At 48.5% G+C, this 21,126-nt stretch overlaps 1 protein-coding gene across 2 annotated transcripts in view; it reads left to right on the top strand.

Moving 5' to 3' along the window:
• The window catches only part of LOC135919255 (BTB/POZ domain-containing protein 3-like), a 66,016-nt gene that overhangs the window by 12,712 nt on the left and 32,178 nt on the right, over positions 1-21,126 (top strand). The gene's annotated exons all lie outside the window — the stretch shown is intronic.

Below are 21,126 nucleotides of genomic sequence, written 5' to 3'. Positions count from 1 at the left end.
CAAGTCTGAGATGCTATCACGCGTTTTGGAAGACGCTCGTTTTACAAAAAAAAATGCATATCTATAAGAGAGGAAAGGACGCCTCACCAATTCAGAAAGTGCCGGAACGACAGCTACATACGGACCTCTTACGCAATCAATAGACTGACAACCGGCCGGAACGGGTTGTGAGATGCTGGTACAGAAATTAAAAGACCATGATTATAGCAGTGACGCAGTCTAGCATGCTGTTTGCGATTGAAGTAGAAATTGGTATTCGCAAAAAAAAGAAAAAAAAACTGTTTATAGTGGCGCGAACTGGCGGTGTAGCCTTGGTACTTCGGATATATATATATATATATATATATATATATATATATATATATATATGGTAACATGAGATTACTGTATATGTATGTCGGATGTTATCAAGTATACCGCCTACTTATTCCTTGAAGACTGCATTTTTAATAATAATAGGCCTCTTCGTTTTATTCCATGCGTATTAGTAAGTATGAAGAAATTCCACTCTGTACAGCGGGCGGCGCTGTCTTCGTGTTAACGAGTTGAGCGGCAGAGCCAGCTTGCAGTAGGCACGTAGAGTTGGTCGTGTTAACTCTACGGCTATACATTTGCATGAACCCGTCGCAAACGGGTCGTGTCGGAAATCGGTCTGACCGGCGTGACCGCGTTTACGCGAGCTCACTTCTACGCGGTTTCTGCAGAACGCCGGTGCGCATCGTCGAACCGCGACATCAGATAGTTTTTAGGGCTCCGAAAGCTTTTGGGGCTCCCTCGGCGCTTGGGGCCACAGTACTGCGCATGCGCAGGTGGTCTGCGCGTGCGCAGAACCTTGGCCTTTCTGTCAACGCGTTCAAACGGAACTTCCGGTTGCCGCAAGCTGAGTGAACGGCTCTGTTTCTTGGTTATGCATCGTTACCGTGATGTTGCACGGCACAATGCTTCTTTTTGACCTGTACTGACGTCTTTTTGCACTGTACTGATACTGCCGGCGCCTAAAGCGCTGGCTGACGTCACAGTGCTGCCGGGCAACAGTGCCAGCGCTGGCAGGCGCCGACCATACGACGTTTACGATCGCGCTGCAAACTGGTCGGGCTGACTCAGCGTGACCAGACGCTGGTTCGGCCCGACCGGCTAACATTTACGTGAACTCGACAGGCCGATTCCAACCCGTCGAGCCGACTCGACCCGCTCCTGTCGGGTTCACGTGAACGACCGGTATGACAAGGCAGAGCCGTCGCGTCCCTCAAAGCTTGGCGGTGCATGCATGAGTGAAGAAGACGCAGATGAAAAGCTATATACAAGTATATTTACAATGTAATACCCCCGCACCTCCACCAGATATGTTACGTAAGAAGACGCAGATGAAAAGCTATATACAAGTATATTTAAAGCGTAATACGCCGCACTTGGCCAAGAGGCAACAGCCCGCGCTAGCCTCCAATCGTCGTCGTCGTCTTCTTACTGCTCACCTCTTCGTCATTGGTAATACTATTCCGTACCAATATTGTGCTAGATGTGCGCGCGCGAGTTTGCGAGTACCTCCCAGTTCTGTGGTCTCGGTGAGACACAAAAAATGACATCGACTAAGTGAGTGTGCCGTGAATGGGTGCCAGCACCGCAATAGTAGGAACTACTGGCTATAGAGGGCCCTGCATGCTCTACGTCGCTAGACATTTTGCAGCTATACTGGCATATCCTGCCACTTAATTAGCCTGGTTTGGTTAAAAAACAAACAAGAAAACTGGGTCGTGCAACCAGCAAAAGCGTATCCTTCGAGATTAAATTCTGTCACTTGAAGGGAGCCGTCGCCCGGGCGTAGATTTGGACACCACCTATTATCGCAGAAACAATTCAACACTTCAGAAAGCATGAACCACAAGAACTTGATAAACAAAATGTTGCTTTCTTACAGCTATAGCGGCACTTGCCGCCCACTTCCCACCAATGCTGGCGTATAATCGCTATATATCACGCTCACATATCCCTGTTATCAGCATGGTGGAAGGAACAATCAAGCAGAGGCCCTGACGTCACTTTCAGCTAAGCTCAGTGACGCCCGAAGTTTGGCGTTACTTGTCACGGGCAGATTCTCCTTGTTTACATTCCTCGCCTTCGGCGCGCAACCATGCCGGGTGGCGTGCACGTGCCCGCGCCGTAGTAATCCTACCAACGGAAAAAAATTACGTACCCACCACGCATCACCGGATGTGCATTGATTTGATTCAAGCCAAGAACCTGTCTAAGGTGGCAGTCGAACCACTGAGTGCATATGACAGTGTTCAGAAAGCAATCCTGGCTACCCTGACAAAATAAAAGTCTCGATCGAACATCAAACACTGTCTTTACTAAACCATCCATCCAAACACATCAACTGCCATGATCAGGCACTTCGAAGGACGACCATTACACCCTGTCAAGATGTAATGGCAACGAAATCTGACAACAGTAAAAGCTCTAAAAAGAGAAGCAAAGTGATTTCGCTGCCATTCCATCTTCACAGAATGGAGTGGTTGTCAGTTTTTATTCATATAGGATAATTAGATAGGGGGGATGTGGGTATTACACCGAAGCTGCATGTCGCTAGCCGATTCGTCCGTCTGTCTATCGGTCGCCTGTACGCCGAAAACTCATCCAGCGCAACCCCATGCGCGTGTGGAAAAAAAAAAAGATAGAGAGAGAGAGAGAGGAGCGTGATTAGCCAACACCACCTAGATAGCACAAGGCCTGTTTACCCCAATCTATGACATCACGCTACCTGACCCTACATTTCCGTGGACAAGGCTGGCGTGATGAAAGCGGTGATGTCAAAATCACTGTTGCCTACTCGGAAACATCCCCATTAGATTTTGTGGCAGTCGGGCCAGGTAACATGACGTCATGGATCGGAGGGAAAAGGCCTTGTGCTACTAGCTGGTGTTGGATTAGCTGCGCCAGTAGTGACGTCGTTGCTGTACGTCGCAGCCGAGCGCGCGCGCAGCAGTTTCTCTTCAGCTGCGAAATGGGTAGGCCACGCGCGATACGTACCCCTTAGGAGCAGGCAGCTTTCGATCAGCAACGCGGCGAACAGAACCGGGAACGAGCTCGTCTACGCCATGCCGATGCTGCAGCCCGGGCACAAGAGCAGACTAGTGCAGCCGGGCACGAGGAGCAACTGCGTACCGAGGATCCGGCAGCCTATCAAGCCGTCGTTTAATGAACCGTCGGGTTTAACCGAGTGATAAACACCGGGGCCGCACGTTTCAGGTTGGCTGGTTAACCATCTGTACGGAATGCTTGAGCGGTGAATTTTTTTATTGGGTAATTATGGAGGAGCTTAACGCCCAAAAGCCACGCACGGACTACTTCAGGTACACAATATTAGAGACCTGCGGGTTAATTTCGACCACCTGCATTTCCTCAATTAACATGCACATTAAATTTAAATGTACGAGTGCATTTCCATTCCGGAACCGAAAGCGCAGCCCAGTGCACAACAGCAGGACGCCTGACTTCAGGGACCCTTAAGGAATGGGAAATGCAATCAGCTACGCAAGACCGTGAGCATATGAGAAATGGCCTGGACATGCAGCTTCGTTTTGGAGTGGACTTAGGCCGCAATCAAAAGGGGGTTCGCAGGCAAGTCTCGCCATGGATGAAGCACGCGTCGGCGCGAGCGCGTCAACTCTTCGCCGCAGGCGCGAGGCTTAGCCTGAGCACCCTGCCGATATAGCTCGCCGTGCAGAAGCAGTGAAGAACCGTGTCTAACCGTGCTTAGCAGGGCTTTCGCTCGCATAAGTACTCGTATAACCTCTCTTCTTGTCTTTTGTGACTGATCTTTTCGTTCAACTAAGCACCAACTGGCCCGGATTTCAACCCTTCTGCAAAACTAGGTTCAAGCCACGTTGAACCCCAGTCACTTTGCTTTTTATTTAGAGACCTGCCAGACTTGTCGGGCCTCGCAGAGCACGATGGCGGTGCGTCGGCACCCGACAGCCGCTCAGGTGAGGAGGTCTCGTTGGCGAGACCAGAGCTAGAAACGCGTGCTGGCTCGTTCGTCTGTCGTCACATCCTGGCCCCACCCACTCCTGACGAGCCCGCCATGCAGCTGTCACGTGAGGCGCAGGAGCTGTCGGGCGCGCGTCGCGAGTTTGTGCCCGCGGTGTCGACCCTTCCAAGTTGACATGTCCGACGAGTTTCCGCCGCACTTATCGACCTTCTGCTTTTCCACACCGCATGTAGCTTCGACGACTACGACGTTCTGCTGCGGATGATCGAGGTTGTGGGTTCGTTTCCCTGCCGCGACTGCACTGTACAATAATTTAAACCCTAAAAGGTGAAAAGGGTGTAAATGTGTCTATAACTCACACCCTTAGGGTGTCTGTCATATAGATAACACCCTTAGGGTGTAAGTTATAGACAAATTTACACCCCTTTTCACTTTTTAGGGTGTAAATCATTTTACAGTGTGGCTGCATTTCGAAGGGCCAAATGGGAAAGCTCCCTAGATTTGCGCGCACGTCGAAGTACCCCAGGCGGCCAGAATTACCCTCGATGGGCTCTCCACTACGGAGTTACTCCTAACGCCAGACTTCCGAGGCGTTAAATTCAATCGGTTAGTCAAGCCGGCGTGTGGCTGCTGTCTTCCTGCAGTCCAAGATTTAAAAAGCGTGAAATTGCTTTAAGGTGCGTCGTCGTTATTGCATATTCGGTTAACGTACACCGTAAAACCAGAGTTTCGCGAGTGGCTATGGTGTTAGGCTGCTGAGCACGAGGTCGCGGGATCGAATCCCGGCCACGGCGGCCGCATTTCGATGGGGGCGAAATGCGAAAACACCCGTGTGCTTAGATTTAGGTGCACGTTAAAGAAACCCAGGTGGACGAAATTTCCGGAGTCCTCCACTACGGCGTGCCTCATAATCATAAAGTAGCTTTGGCATGTAAAACCCCATGATTTGTTTTAAATTTCGCTATAGGCTAACATCTCCAGCTCTCATTGAATATCACCGCCTTATATGGCAGTGCATGGCGACTGCAACGCGATGACTCCGACCGCTCGCAACCACATCTGCGCTCGAAAGTTTATGCACGCGCAAGGGTGATAAATCGAAGTGTTCATCGAAGCGTTCATCAAAGTGTTCATCGCCTCTTGTGTGGGTGCGGTGTACTCGATCCATTCCGTGAAAAGTACCGGCTTAAGTTGGTGGTGTGGTTAGAGGACGGGGTCCAACAATTAACGGACCAACGTTAATGAGCCAATCACTATGGAGCTTCGCGTCTTAATCTTCCGTAGTGAGCCACTCTTAATCAGCGCCTTTCCCCTTACCTACTTTTCTCGGTATGCATAGAGCCACACATTTAGGTAAATTAGTGGCTTTCTTTCTCAATAAAACCTTTTCTCTCTTTGTCACAAAACTGGTTCATTTAGTAAAATCTACGATACAGGCAAAGCGCCACCGCAGCGGGTAATGTAACGATTCGTGACAATACGTACACGAGCAGATCAAAATAAACTTACGCGGGCCTGTAAAATGCTTGCACTTTTTTTCTTTTCGTTTTAATGTTCCGTCTGGAGTTATCTCCGGCTTGGCCCATCAGCAAACAATGCGCTCAGCGCGGGAAGACCAATGCGCGTGAGAAAACAACGGACCCCTAAAGCACAGAAAATGAGCGTCAATGCAGACACGGTGCTTTGCCAACGTGCGCCGACCTCGGACCAACGTTGGGAACAGCTCAAATGATGGAACAAGTGACGCGGACAGGACAGATAGCAAGACAGGTCTTGCGGGCTATTCACATCATGGCGTAAACAAACCTAACGTATACGCACTTAACATATACGTGAAATACTCTCACGCCTTCTGCTACGACACGTGCACGATCCATGGACTGAAGCTGCCGGTGGGTCCGGCGAAACCAAGGCGAATTTGACTTTACTTAAACATACTCTTATTTTTAAATGTCATAACCTAAACAATTTGCAAGTTAAGAGTTGTGGTGTATTTTGCATACGTTGCGCATTAGTGCACTGCGCGTATCATTTCACTTCTAGGAGCATCATGGTGAGTGCCACAGGGCACGCCTCTCCAAGATACATTACAGAGCATTACTATTTATATCCTGTCCGAACCTGCATTAGTGCACTGCGCGTATCATTTCACTTCTAGGAGCATCATGGTATAAGTGCCACAGGGCACGCCTCTCCAGGATACATTACAGAGCATTTCTATATCCTGTCCGAATAACTTGTCCCGACGAATTTGTTGTTGGCCATGTTGCAACCTAAACCAACTAGCCCAGCGTAGAACGTTCGCTTGGACTACAAGCTCGTACCAATGTAGTCCGAATTTAGGGCCGCATTGGTTCTACGTCGGACAACATTGGCCTAGGATTGGCCTCGCTTATAGTCTTACTTGGGCCCTAGCATGGCCTACATCGAGTTTATGGCTAATTGGTCTATGGTTCCAATAACTGAGTGAACTGCGCGGAGAAAGACAATATATTATGCGGTTCCACGTCACGAAATAGGGCGGTATGTTCCTTATACTTTGAACCCATATCATCGTCTGCCCTAGCGGCCTTTACTTTTTCGTGAGAGCCACTTCGAAATGTTCAGTTCGGTCTCTATTCGAACACATAGACGTATAAGAGTTTCAAGATTAAAGGCTAACAAGAATACCTAATGGTGTCTTAGGCGCCTGAAGACTACTCAGCCTTGGTATTGGCTACGCACCAAGTCCTTGCTACACAAAATTAGTCGTGAAAGAGCCAAATGAACTCGCTCTTTAATGCGGCTGTGAAAAACGCAAGCGCTTTAGTGCCGTGGCATGTTTCTAATCCTACAGAGCTGCATCCAATGTACGTGCCGATCCCGAAAGCCGTGTTACACGCAATTAATTCTGGGCTCATTTGGAGCACGAAGAGCGCAAACTTAGTTTTTTTGTTCAGTGCAACTCGCTGCACACTGAGCCAACAATAAAGAAAATTCACGTTAAGGGCTAGAACTACGAACCGGTGGCTCTGACAAAAATAACAAATAAAAGAAGAAATCAGCCTGCCGCTTTAAGCTGCGCGCGCTCGCATGCGGTCCCTGCTAAACCGCGGTACCGTCACACCTGGCCGCACCGGACAGCAGGACATGTTCCATGTCCTTAACAACCTCAATGTCGTAATGGCTTCGCGAAGCCCCACAAAAGCTGTACGGCGCTCCAGCTTGTCGGTCATCCGCGCTGCGCACTCATTCTGTCAAGCGGCCTGCAAAAAAAAAAGAAAAAAAAGGCGTTTATTCTTTTAGCCAACTCCGTGTCCCAACGCCGGAAGGGGTCCACGGGAATTGAGGGGAGGCGCACTTTATTTTAATCGGTCTATTACTCGCGCTTGAGATCGCAAGAAAAAAAAAAGTTCTAGTAATATGCAAACATGCACTTTACCTGTTCTAGATTTCCATTATCCGCCCCCTTTTCTCCATTTCCTTCTATCTTTTTTTTTCTTTTTTAAAATATTATTCTACTGACCTCCCTTTTTTGTATTTGGGCCGTCTCCAAGTTTGAACCATTCAGAATGCGAACGCATAAAAGGAAAAAAAGAAATATGCTGTGAATTGGTATAGGAAGAGTGTCAGTGAATACCGACTTTCCATTTGCTACGTGTTATGCTTCTCTCTAATCGTTCAAACGTATGGTGATCTCGGCCCGCTATAGCACGACATGTTGAGCATTAACAGGGGGTGTGGCAACATTCGTCGGAGCACGTACGTGTAAAACTTGTCCCTTATGTATCTTTAGGCCCCCACCTCGATGTCTGACTATACTCTGGTTCTATTTTTTTTTTTTTATGAAAAAGACAGAAGGACGTTGGATTTTGAAGTGTGAGCTATGTTCATTTATTCATTTCTGTATTTATGCGGAGGGACGCTTCATCTGTCGACCTCGCGGTCGTGATTTGCTTGGCACATTTCAGTGCAACGTCAGATAACTCAGTTTCACCGCAGAAGGTTTGGTTTATGGCTACGTCTCACGGACATACGATATCAGAACGAAACGGAAACAATGTCAAGGCCCTGACCCACATAGAGATTGAAAGGAGCTATAGCCAACTTGCTAAACCACGAAACGCTGGGTGACACATATCTGACGGTGTAATTCGGTCCCCGGGCCAATAATTAGTGCAATCACGAATAATCGAGCAGAGACAAAGAACAGTGTACGTATGATTAATAAATACGCGCGATGAAATGCAATGCGTGAACACGGTCTATTGAAGTTGCAGGGTAGGTGCAAAGGAAAGGGAAGCGCCGTCTATGGAACGTTAGAGCGTTATAGGTGGTGGGATGAAATGAGGAAATTCGCGGGCACAGCTTGAAATCGGCTAGCGCAAGACAAGGAGCAATATTGTAGATCGCTCGGGAGGCCTTCCTCCGGCAGTGTCTGTATATATATAAAAATAAAGGCTGATGATGATGATATTGATGATCATGATCATGATGATGATGATGATGATGATGATGATCAAATAATCAAATAGGCGGGAGCGGGGATCCAGCTTGCCGAACTTTCAGCGCGTCTGGAGCCTCCTTCCTTGATCCCGTGACCCACTGACACGTTGTTCTTTCGTTAACTGCGCTGTGGGCCTCATTTGCATATAGAAAGGCGGTCGTGCGGTGAAGTGCATCTCTGTCGCGGAGGCTGTCGCATCAGCAGTGGGCTCAGGCTAGTCTAGGTGAGCGTGGTGATGCGTCCGACGCGCTTGGGTCAGCGTGTGTGGAACGCATGCTTTTATTTCTGGCGCGCGACCCCAATTTGGTGACCCGGATCGCAAACGCGCGCGACAGAATGTGCTGATTGTAGAAAGCACGGCGAGTTGGCATGAGAGAAGGAAAGAGATGGGGGAGAGGGGAATAACGTGAGAGGTATTTTGCGGGATGAAGTTGGGGATCGTCACGGGCTGCCTGAAAATCAGGGCGCAGGAAAGCATGCGGAAATAAGGCCTGCAAGGAAAACACAAAAGAAAAGACGATTTGGGGAGAAAACCACGAGGAAAGGTTCATGCCACAGCACTAGGGTTAGCTACGGGAACATGGTGAAACATAAATACAAAATTTTGTACTTTTGACAGTACAGAAGGCACACCTACATTCCTCTCCTCTTTTTGTGTGTATATACTTTGGTGTCGGTGGGGAGATGGTTCGACGGTGACAAGAATGTTAATGGATATATCCGCGTGGTTCTGACCTCACGAGGTCGACCTCAACCTCAATGCGACAGCCGCACAAAGTGAGCTGCGATCACTGTGATGTTGGCGACTGCTGAAAATTCTGTCAGTGAAGTGAACAATTCCCAACTAATTTTGACGTCTAGGTTTGAGGTTGAGCGTGGTCAAATTCTCGGTGGGGCCGAGTTTTAGGAACAAAGACTCGCGCTGGGCTGCGTATCTGTTGTTCCTGTGAACGAATCAGTCAACTTCCTTCTTAAGTGAACGCTTGTACATTTATAAATATGTCTACGTGGGGGTATATGTGGAGAAATAAAACTAGACACTGATTAGGAATTATTTAGTAAGGTTAACCTTCCGGCTCCCACGCGAGAGCCTTGTTCACGAATGACACTAAAGGCAATAAAACACCTGGCTACACTGGTGGCACATTTCCACCGTTTCGATTAAAAGTGTCCGTGCATGATTCGAATACGAAGGCGCATTTGTCGATTGTTCTCTTCTGCAGTCACACGTGCCTGATCCTAGTGGCGTGCCCCAACGAAACAAAATGTTCAGAATTGTTAACCTCGCTAAACGATTACCGTAGCTAACGTTACCATATCTTTTGTGGTCGGTGTCTACAGTTTTTATTTCACTGTGTTCCATAGTTTGCCTTTCGCAAGACACCCTCTCGGCATGTTTCCCAGCTGCAATCTCCTACCATATTTTCTCGCGACACCCCTTACGTGCTCGTAACTGGATTTTGCTTTGTGCGTCCGTCCGTCCGTCCGTCCGTCCGTCCGTCCGTCCGTCCGTCCGTCCGTCCGTCCCGTTACGCTGAAGATGACGTCATCGCCGTCGTCGTCAGGCGGTCTGATTGTCCCCCAGCTTCACCGTCGCTATTGGGCCGTTAAACAGAAAACGTCGACCATAGCCGTCACCACGGCTGGGTTCGCAACCCATGTCTCTGCCGCGACATCTATTTGGTCATCGGGTGCGCTAACAGCTGGCTTTACCCTACTTTCAATGAGCGCGTCTTCTAGCGCAAAAAAAGAGAGAGAAAAATCCCAACGCATGACGTCAACTCGCCCAAATCACCACTTTGACTTGATTTGATGACCAGTAGGCAATTTCGGGCCGAGAAGTTTTGTCTGCAACGCTACTATCGTGGGAGTCCTTTATTTGCTGAACTTGAGAAATTATAATTTTCAAAGTTCGAGTGGCGAATACACGCCGCAAATACGCCTAAGATAGACAGAAATTATACCTGCGATGTCTGTGTGGCAAGCAGCTTACGTTTGATAGGCCGCAACCTATTGAAGCCGAAATATGCTCCATAACTTTCACATATTATCTATTAGATGTGAGAGAGATAGAGATCTGAGACAAATGTATTAGATTGCGAACCTCGGTCCGGGGCTATACCGGGTGTTGGAGCGAGACTGGTGCGTTTAGGCGTCGCCCGTTTATGGGGAGGGGGAAGAGGGCCGTGTTAAAACCCGTCGACGTGGCCCTATAATTCTGCCCAATCACAAAAGAGCCGTTTTCATCGCAATTCTCACACTCGCGCGAAGCACCGGCCAACTTGGATATGAGAGTCGTAGTGAATGTTGTTCCTTATTCATGGGACTGGTTTAAGTACTGCTGGCGAAACAACAAATTATCCGCTGACAGGAGCAACAGAGGTAAAGAAAAACCTAGAAGGGGGGTGAAGAAAAAAAATATATACACGAGCCGGAAGTCATTGTAAAAAGGACATGACTGCCTGACAGACACCGAAGGGTAGAAAGGGATCGGGTCAGTGGTGATGCACGGGGAGCATACAAGATAACAGGAACGTGAGGGGACAACGCACGGTGGTGAACAGGAACCAACTAGACACAATGGAGAAGAAACGAAAAGAAAAATGAGAGAAAGCAGTGAGAATGTATGAACGGTGAGGTTGCCGCGGGGGCATCTGGGGGACCTGGATGATCCTTCAAGCGAAAAGTGAACCACTTGCTCGCCGGCGCTACTTCCAAAAAAGCTAGGGAGGACATCGGGTGGCGAGGGAACTGGAATAGGGTAGAAAGAGAATAGAGGGTGGCTTTTGGGATGTGGTGTTAGGGAAGCGGAGAGGGGAGGAGGTGATAGGGAAGGGGAAACCACGGCGGGTCACAGAGTGTGTGGATTTGGTTTGGATGTACGTGGACGAGGGGAGAGAAAGGAGTTGGAGAAGCTATGTGGGTGGGGGTGGTTTGCAGATGAGACGTTAGGGAAATGGGGAAGGGAGAAGGGTTGAAAAAAGAAAGCCACTATGGGCCGCAGCTCGTGCGGAGTTGTGGTACGGATGAAAGAGAGTGTGTGCGAGGGGAGGGCGAAGTAAACTTGCTGCAGTCGGGAGACCTGGATCGATGACACACGTACCAGGCCAAGCGCATCCGCGCCGGCATGGTCGTTGCCTCTCGTCTGCTCGAAATGTGGTCGTTCCAAGCAGACGAGCTAGCGGGCGTGTGTGGGTACCAGGAAGCGGCGTGACGATCTGCGGACGCCGGTGCCGTGGCCTGCATGGTCACGATTCGACCACCGTCGCTCTGTTGCAGCTTCGATGGGCGGGAAGGCCCCCCACCGGCTTCGATTGCGTTCCACTGAACTAGTTGCAGGATCTTGGAAGTGTTAATCACACTTGCTCATAGCGCCGAGTCGAGACACGAGGGGAAATACGGCAATTGTGTGGAGAGACAGATAAACGCCAACCAAGAGAACTGAAGCTTAGCCAGAGGATATCTTCAGTTGGCTACGCTGTACTAGGTGGGAGTAAAGGGTTACGAAAGACATGAGAAAATTAACAGAAAGGTACGAAGGATATGGTTTCCGCGGAATGTTGCGGCGTACTTGAGGTGGCTTCATGCCGATAAGAATAGATTGTAAAAAAATTAAAATAAGTGTCGAGGCAGCTATGCACACAATTCTTGACGGTCCCACTCCGGCGGCACGCTTATCCGCATTTTAATCATTCCTTGCGGACGCACTGTGCTTTCTGCGCTCATTGGACGGACGTGAATTACCTTGCATTAGAAAGCTTACTTTCTGTGCTTTCCAATGGCACCTAGTATTACCGCCTATCCTCAAGCGCTCCCTGACGGCAATCAAAACAGTGTGAACAAAACACAGCTTTTTTGCTGTATTAGCCTCCGCTGCACTGCGTTTCCGGCAAAACTGTTAAACATAAGAAAATAAAGTTTGCTGCACCTTTAAAAATGTTATACAAAGTTTCTATGAATAGATTTGTTTTATTTTGAATTTGTTCTATCTATGAATAGATAGAAAATTGTTTTATGGTGATTAAGGAATCTGTAAGGGAGCAGTGAATTTAGCTATATTTTCTGCTGGCCAGGTCCATGCAAATTGATATTCTTTTTAATGTACATGTTAATTCACAACGAGTCTTGCACAATTGTAAAGCCATACAACGTCTTGTAATTACTAGCGTTCGCGAGTTTTACTGAGGAATGCTTGAAACAAAGGATTTCCAATAAATTATAAATCTCACTGGCGTTTTTCTGCTAGTGGCGCCATCTCTGCAAAAATATACGAAGCTGTTTCACGTCGGTTACAACGTCTGTCAAATGTGGCGCCACTAAACATCACAAAGCGGGGAAAATGCGGACGGATTCTTTGTCCGGATTTGTTTGGCTCAGTGTAGTCGCCACGCCTACGACGCATTCCTTCAAGCTCACGTGTCTGCAACCAGGCCTTCAACGCGGTCCTAAGGCGGCTCACTGAACTGCTGCTGCTGGGAGAAAAAGAAAAAAAAAAAGAAAGCACCGAGGACGGTACGTAATGACTGTATGCCAGCTAGCCATAAGGTTAGACTATTTTGCCCCGGAGAATTGCACATAAAGTAAGATTCAAGAAATTTCCTGGGTGCTGAGTTTTGTTCACATGTGACTGTGGAAGCGTTCTTGAAGTGCACACAGAACTTGCCCTCGCCTCGTCCTATAGTTCCCATGCTCGTACGACGATATGGAGAAACTTTTTCCCATGCGGTGAGGTGCGATGTAGTTGGCAGAGTACTGTGCTTGCCCCTATTCTACGCGACGCCAGTTAAAAGACGGGATTAGCAGAAAACAATGAGCGATCTTTTGTTTCCCCAACTGCCGCAAAAAAGTGCGGATGGCTGCGTGACCTGTAGCATTCCGAGCCGCGCGCGACCACCCGAATGTCACGTGTTGCGACGCCCAGTGAAGTTATTGAAACACGTGATTTCCAGTAGGTGGTCTTCTCGTGCAAAGGTATTGTTGCGGCTAGAGACCGCGTTCGGGCCACGAATGCACCATGCGTACAGACAAGAACGGCACCGCGAGCGGCGCTGCTGCGCCGTAAAACCCCTTAAACTTCGTAAAGTAGCGACACACTCCTCCTCCGCATTCACTCCTCCTCATTGCTCCTCTCTTTCACGCTCCCTCCATGACCGTGGCGCCACCTACACTGCTCGAGCGTAGCAACGGCGCCAACATGCGCCCCTCGCCACTCCGTAGATGCTTCTAGAGCAAAAATGGCGCTAATGCACGGCGCGAGGGCCCACGTGATTCTATTAGGCCAATAGCGACGCGTTGTCGGCCTCGGCCAGAACACGCGAGGAGGAGGTGGCATTCTTCAAAGCGTGGCACTACTTTACGAAGTTTAAGGGGTTTTACTGCGCCGGCGTTGAGAGCGCCGCATGCGGGGCAAAATTACACTAGCGGGTGGTACGTACGCCTCTCCCATCTCTCGTTCGCACCGCCACGGCCGCTCAATGGAACGCACTGGCACCGCCTTGATGGCCTCTCGCGCTGCGCGTGTTTGGGCACGTTTCGTACCGCTCGTGGCATGTGCCTGCGTGCGTAGACGTTTTATTCGAAGGACGGCGTACACGCTTCTATTTGCCTTTAAGAAGATTCGTACGCTTGACGATTATTTTCATGGCTGCAATGCGGCGAAAGGGCAGCGTCTGCTTAGCCATGTAAGTGACGCTAAGCAGGTAATTGGAAGCGACATCGTATGTGCCACCAGAAAAATCGTCGGCACATACGATGCGGCACATGCGAGCTAAAGTCATTTTTGCAGTTTCCCACAATATGTTTGCTGCAAATCCGTGTTGTCTCTGATGGCGACAACGGACTTCCATCGACAATGTGCGGAAATAAACAAAATATATCGCTGCATAGCACAAGTACGACATGCGCACACAACTTTAACTAGTACGTCGCCTACAATATACAATAGAGGCAGCAATGTAAATAGTTTGGCCATTTTTAACAGTGTCCAAGAGACGGAAGTTGAGAGAGAGAGAAAGCAAGGACAGGAAAGGTAGGGAGGTCAACCAGAAGAGTATCCGGTTTGCTACCCTACACTGGGGGTGGGGGAAAGAGGAATAGAAAGAAGAAAGGGAGAGAGTAAGCACAGAGTACGTGTGGGAGGGACACTAAGCACAGGGACACTATAAACAGTCTCTTAAACCGGTGTACCTCAAGTATTGCAGTAATGCACGATTCGCTTTTCGTGCCAGTGACGGGTGTGGCCACGGTCCGAGTATCTTTGACTCGGTGAAAGGTCGTAAGTCTAGTCGGTGTAAAGTTTCCTGCAGAGAGAGGCGTTGTACATCATAGTGGGGGCAAGTACACAATAGGTGCTCGATGGTCTCCTCGCACCCACAGTAATCGCACATCGGGCTCTCGGCCATTCCCAAACGAAAGGAATATGAGTTTGTGAATGCTACTCCCAGCCACAAGCGGCACAGCAGGGTTGCTTCACCGACGGAAGTTGAAAGTATTAGTAATCCTTTCTGCTTCAGCAATGCCGGCGCGACCCAAGACGCGGGCGTATATCGTCCAGTAACTCTATCGATTGGTGCCGTGGTGATGCGGGAATGAACTCCGGTCATGTACAGTGCATCGTGCACATATTCAATTTCTCGGCACGCGTGAACTTCGGCCACTGCTAGCGCATGCAACAAAAGTGGTTTCCATTCTTGGGCAGCGAATACAGAAACTAAACACGAGAAGGAAGACAGGACAAGCGCTCGTCGAACAAATGAAGGTTTTTTATACGAATAAAAGGATTATACACCGTGTAATCATGAAATTCATGTGTGTTACATATAAATACCGTCATACACTCAGAGCAATCAATGAACGAGCTCGCTTCGTTTGCCTGTTGCTTACTTTGTTCGGCGCACCGCAGTAAGCAATGTATGTCGTCTGCTTTTTCCGTACCATTATTTTGTGAATCGGCAGAATTACACTGGTGGCATCAACCATTTCGTGTTTACATTGCTGTCGTGACAGTTAACAAAGCAATAATAATTTCTGGTCATCCGAAGAGGCGCCGTCGCAAACATGAGACGTTTCGCGCGCAGCGCGAACTGAACGCGGGGGCGACCGTGAAGGTAAGCGGCGGAAACCTACACCCGTTGGAGGTGAAGTGTTCCGCCAGGGGAGAAACGAGCGCTGGCGTCTAGGATGAAATAGTTACTGTATGTGCTACCGCAGGTAGCAGAGTTGCGCGTTTGTTTTATCACGCCGCTAGCGCCTCTATTGGCAGAACGTCATCACGTGGTAGCCAAGCAACCGTGCATTGCGGAGAAGCAGATGTTCGGGCCAATTTTTGTATTTCCCGACGCCGCCGCTGCAGCGAACTGGATTGACACAAGTTATCACTAGTCAAATTCAAATCCAATCCGGCCGATCTTGCCGTTCGCTGTCCATGTGCGTGCTAGCTGCGTAGCAACAACGCAACGTGCGCAGCGCATCTCACGTTTGTTTCGTCGGCCTGCCTCGTGACACCTGACTGCAGTAATTGTTTTTCTTCCTTTGTAAAACTAGTGAAGGATGTTCAGGTAAAGACACCTGAACAAACAAATTTTCAGTCAAATGCCTATTGCGTCAAGTGTGTATGAGATGAAATCGCTTGACCAACAGCTACATGCTTTTTGGGCTGTGCTAAAAAATTCACAGCTGGAATATTAAAAGCTACTGCAAGTCTGGATTATTTTTAAATAATGGAAGCACGTAGAGTTATACTGAAGATTTAGCTGGGATTACCAGTTTTCTGCATGTGATGCAGCACGCTGCTTTCACAGAAGTGTCGTAAAAAAGCCAGCTCACATTTTCATGATTATGCACAACTTGGGTTGTTTCTGAATATGAAAGAGGTTACTACTAAGTAAAGATATTTAATCTACTACAGCTTATGTGAAGCAGGATGCAAGAGGAATGAATGTCGTCATTTAACATACGGCAAGTGCCTAACTGTGTTTTGAATTATTCTCTATGATGTAGCTAGGCCAATCCTGTGCGAAAAACTTTCGCTACACTCCCACAGAAGGCTACTTTTGGAATCTCTGCAGTGAAAAGGCACATAATGAAATCACACTTGCAGGTGTAGCTGATATCCATTGCTTGCTGGTAGATGGATATGTTCCTACACAAGATCTAATGGGGTACCAGAGTCGAAATATCAATGGTTGGTCATTGACTCACCAGTAATATTTTAGACTGGCTACATGTTGAGAGCTATGGCACATAAGCAAGTATGGGCCTCATGATATTTACCACAGTTCCCTTTGTAAAAGAGCACCACTTGATAAAGCTCACTATATCAAAATATTTGCACGCGCATATACTAGTGTTTTTGTTTTTCTCTGAAATTCGCATTGTGATTTTATTGCCAAAAAAAGAGGAAGTTGCGGCTCGGTGCTTTTTGTTACTGTTTACAAAGAGCACTGCACTGCTCTTAGTAGCGTAGCTATCACTGTTGAAACAAAACCTGAGTGCCAAGCAGTATTCAAGCGAAGGAAAGTTATTAAAGTATCTGATTGTTTACCTCAATTACTAAAGTTTCTCCAGTTTTTAAAACGCTATGTTATTTCGAATTTTATACTACCTTGTGAAGTAACTTTTTCGCACGAAACTTTTTGTAGGATTTCCGGAATCTATAAAATAACATCACCATATATTCCTTAAGTTTATTCGGTGCGATCTAATCGTTACCGTCACGGTTCACGAATGCTGCATCTGATCGACGTATATAGAACATACAGTCTATTCTAGATACGCGAGTGCCCATACGTTATTAGGGCGGAGGAAGTGCGCCGGTGAATGCAAATCCAAAAAAAAAACTAATATACGCGCTGCATCTTATGCCGCGCGCTAAAAAAAGGCAGCGCCTTTTTCTTCACAATCTAATCCAGTCAGCTGTTTCGATGCGCTTTGTTTGCGATTAGGCGGAAAAGCGGTGCACAAGCGATGCAAAAGCGCCCACGGTCGATCGACGATGAGCTAGGCATGTCGCCTGCAAAAACGGAGTGCGGCTTCGCCGCATAGACTTGGTTGCTTCTCAGGCAAGAGGGCGGACCTACGCGCAACTCTGCTACCTACGGTAGCATATACAGTAACTCTAGGATGAAACTTACTTGGCGTGCGGATGTCTATTGATGAGTACGTCCGGTAGCCAGAAAGAAAAAAAAAAGGGGGGGGGGGGGGATTCAGAGACTTCCGAGCGCTGGCGCGGTCGGAAGTCTCTGAATTCAGAGCCAAAAAAAAAAAACAAGGAGAAGGAGAAAGAAAGCACAACAGCGTGAGAAAGGCACACAACACGTGCACAATTCATCCTATGTAGAGAGATGACTTTAAAGAAAGAAGTACTTTTGCCAAATAATCTATTTATGCAGTAGCTGCTTGTGTGTACGCGTGTGATCTTATTCGAAAGGACACTGTGAGGACTCGGCATTCAATAAATAAATAAATAAATAAAATCAAGCAATCAATCTTTATGTCGCATTCATTGAACTTCGTAAAATGAACTTCAATATGGACGCCCTGTGTCACGCGGAGGTATAGAGAAGCTGTCCTTCGCGAAAGCAAGGAAAACGGCGGTCGGCGAAACTTAATGGAAAACATCTGGGGACCGTGCGCAAGGGTATATGCGCGAGCGCTCGCGATCGACATTGCAATTATAACGCTTGCGCGACGAGTGCTATAGCATGCGGTGAGCGCGTGTCCTTTTGCTGAGGCGAACGTTCTGCGCTACCGCTTCTTTTACCATTTCACTGTGCCGAGGCTCTGAAGCTCGAATGACCTGATCTACGATACCGTGCGCGCGGGCTGTGCGGGCTTCTCTACACTGTAAAATAATTATCCCCCTTAAAAGTGAAAAGAGGGTGTAAATGTGTCTATAATCGACACCCTTAAGGGTTCCGTTATAGACACATTTACACCCTTTCTTATATAAAGGAACCCCCTTAGGGCCCTTTAGGACACCCTCATAAATCCGGAAGCCTAACAAGCCGTCGTTTAATGAACCGTCGGGATTAACCCAGTTATAAGCACCGGGGCCGCACGTTTCAGGTTGGCTGGTTAACCTTCTGTACTCTCCACTTGGGCCATGATTTTCTATTTTGTTTTCATGTGGCTTATTTAGGCATAATTTTTTCTTGCTTTGAAATTAAAAGGCTAGTTTTTTTTTTCAAAAGTCTATATTCGGTAATATCACGGTAATAGGCCGCTTATTAGAAAAGAAAAATGAAGGCCAGAGTTCCATATATTTGAATTTCGCTCCGATACTGCAGTCAGAGTACGTCAGTGTGACGTCATACATTTCAAAGTATTTTCGTGCAGTTGCACCCTTGCCGCAGAGTAAATTAAGGTTCTCAAAAACCTGCTAAGTTCAGTCTCTGGTTCCTTTGAAATACAGCGCACTATATAAACAATTGACTGGACTCGCAGCGCGCCACCAAAATCCATGACGTCACGTCGATCTGGTTCGGGAACTTCACGGCGGCGGCGCCACTCGTCTTTCGAATTGGAAGCTTTCTTGATTTATACCAATCATCCTCTAACGGTGGCTCCCCCCCCTTGCCCTCCCCTTACCGGTATTGAAGAAATGTAGTTTACTCATACAGCTCAGTTCACTTTTCCGTTTTGCGTCCCCTTAAAGTCACTCAATTTTTTTTTTAAATATAGCCTTCTCGGAAAGTCAACTAGCTCTCCGTTTCCTGCTCGCCGTCTCTAGAGTGTACTCCACCCGCGCCCACTCTCAATTCCCGTTGACAAACAGCTGCACTAACTGCACCGCTGATTCTGTCGCGCTGCGAAGCAACCAGCTAAATGCGTGAGGGAGGAGGCCCCACCTAATTACAGAAAACCTGCCGCCCCGCTGAGCGGCGGCGTTATAATACCTTGCGCGCGTGTACATGCTCGCTCGCTGCCCCGTATCTGGCGCCACAGTGTATCCAGCGACGAGAAAGTAAGTAGATGTGCACGCAATCGGCCGGCTGCCCCTCGCTACTGCTGTGCTGAGCAGGAAGCGTATACATATTTTCTTTTTTCCTCTCTCACTCAACTTTGCGTTGTTTGTGATTGGCGGTCGTTAGCCCTGGCTCAGCGAGCCGCTACACTGAGTGCCACGCCCTTTAGCTCGAAGCGTATAACGGCGCGGCGTTCTCCCTTCCCACTTTCCCCCTCTCCTTACGAGGTGCGGCTATCGTCGCTTCGCGGCGGGGGATGGCGCTACGGTCGCGCCCCTCGGCGGAGCGGCCGGCGATTCGCGTGTCACGTGCGCAGGCCGCATTGTGTGACACCGACCGGCTGTGTAGTGACGCGTTCATCGACTTCAGTGCAGGGCGTCGAAAGTTACGGGCGGCGACATTAAACAGACCCAAAAACAAGAGAACCGGACGAGGAATTGGCACAGCCTACGACAATAACTTATTAGAACACTGACAGGGTGTCTACCAACCGGGAAAACCGGGAATTCTCAGGGAGTTTGAATAGTCTGGAAATAAAAAAAAAATTATGGGGTTTTACGTGCCAAAACCACTTTGTGATTATGAGGCAAGCCGTAGTGGAGGACTCCAGAAATTTCGACCCCCTGAGGTTCTTTAACGTGCACCTAAATCAAAGTCCACGGGTGTTTTCGCATTTCGCCCCCATCGAAATGCGGCCGCCGTGGCCGGGATTCGATCCCGCGACCTCGTGCTCAGCAGCCCAACACCGTAGCCACTGAGCAACCACGGCGGGTAATAGTCTGGAAAGGCTCGGGGAAAGAACTCAGGGAATTTGTGCTTCTATCAGGGAAAATTAGCTCTAATTATATTGCAAGGGAACGCAAGTCGCGTCAGTGGTGTCTCCAGTCAGAGGAATCGCAACGAATCGTCATTGACGCCTTGTCGTCGGGCCGAGGAGTTGCCAGAGTAGAGTTAACGACCGATTTACCAGACGCCCGATATTTCGGACTTGCGCCCAATAATTCGCGCGGCTTCGCTGCGCCACCACGTGCCCCGTAGCGTCAATGTATGAGAACGTCTGAAATTTAAGACGCAAGAACACCTCGCCGTCCGATATTTCGGACTTTCTGCCGTGACTGCAGGTCCGAAACGGCATTAATCAAAGCCACCACCGCCGCCATTTTGATCATCTCACAGCTTCGGACCGGCGCTCTCATACGCAGACGCGCTGGCTGCCGTAGCCGCCATCGCGGCAATGACAGGCCTAGGTGCTTCTACGTTCACTGTTAAGCTTCTTGCCGTGCGGTGCCATGTTTTTAATTGAAAGAATTCGCCGCTGTCAGGAATGGCACCGACTCCGCCTTTCTAATTCTCGCGATTGGATGAGAAACTTAATAAGCAGAACGCGTTTTTGAAAGTCAGCTTCGCCTTAATACAAAAGTGCTATGCGCTGAAGCAAACGGTAAGTATTGCAGTGAAGCTTAACGAGCGTGGGAAAGGGCAATTGTCACGGGACACACTGTGTATTCCTTAATTATACACGCGTCCGCACCCGTATACTGTCAAAGTACGAGCACCGATATGCCTAATAAGTGTACTGGCAGGCCTTCGGGGCATTTTCGGACGTGCCTTTGGTAGTTTGCGCCCATAAAGGTAGTTAAAGGGATGCATTCATTTTTTCCGGACTGTCCGATATTTAGGACGTTTTC

Source organism: Dermacentor albipictus, chromosome 7, assembly GCF_038994185.2.
Source record: "Dermacentor albipictus isolate Rhodes 1998 colony chromosome 7, USDA_Dalb.pri_finalv2, whole genome shotgun sequence".
NCBI lineage: Eukaryota > Metazoa > Arthropoda > Arachnida > Ixodida > Ixodidae > Dermacentor > Dermacentor albipictus.
This window is presented reverse-complemented; position numbering and strand designations above follow the sequence as displayed.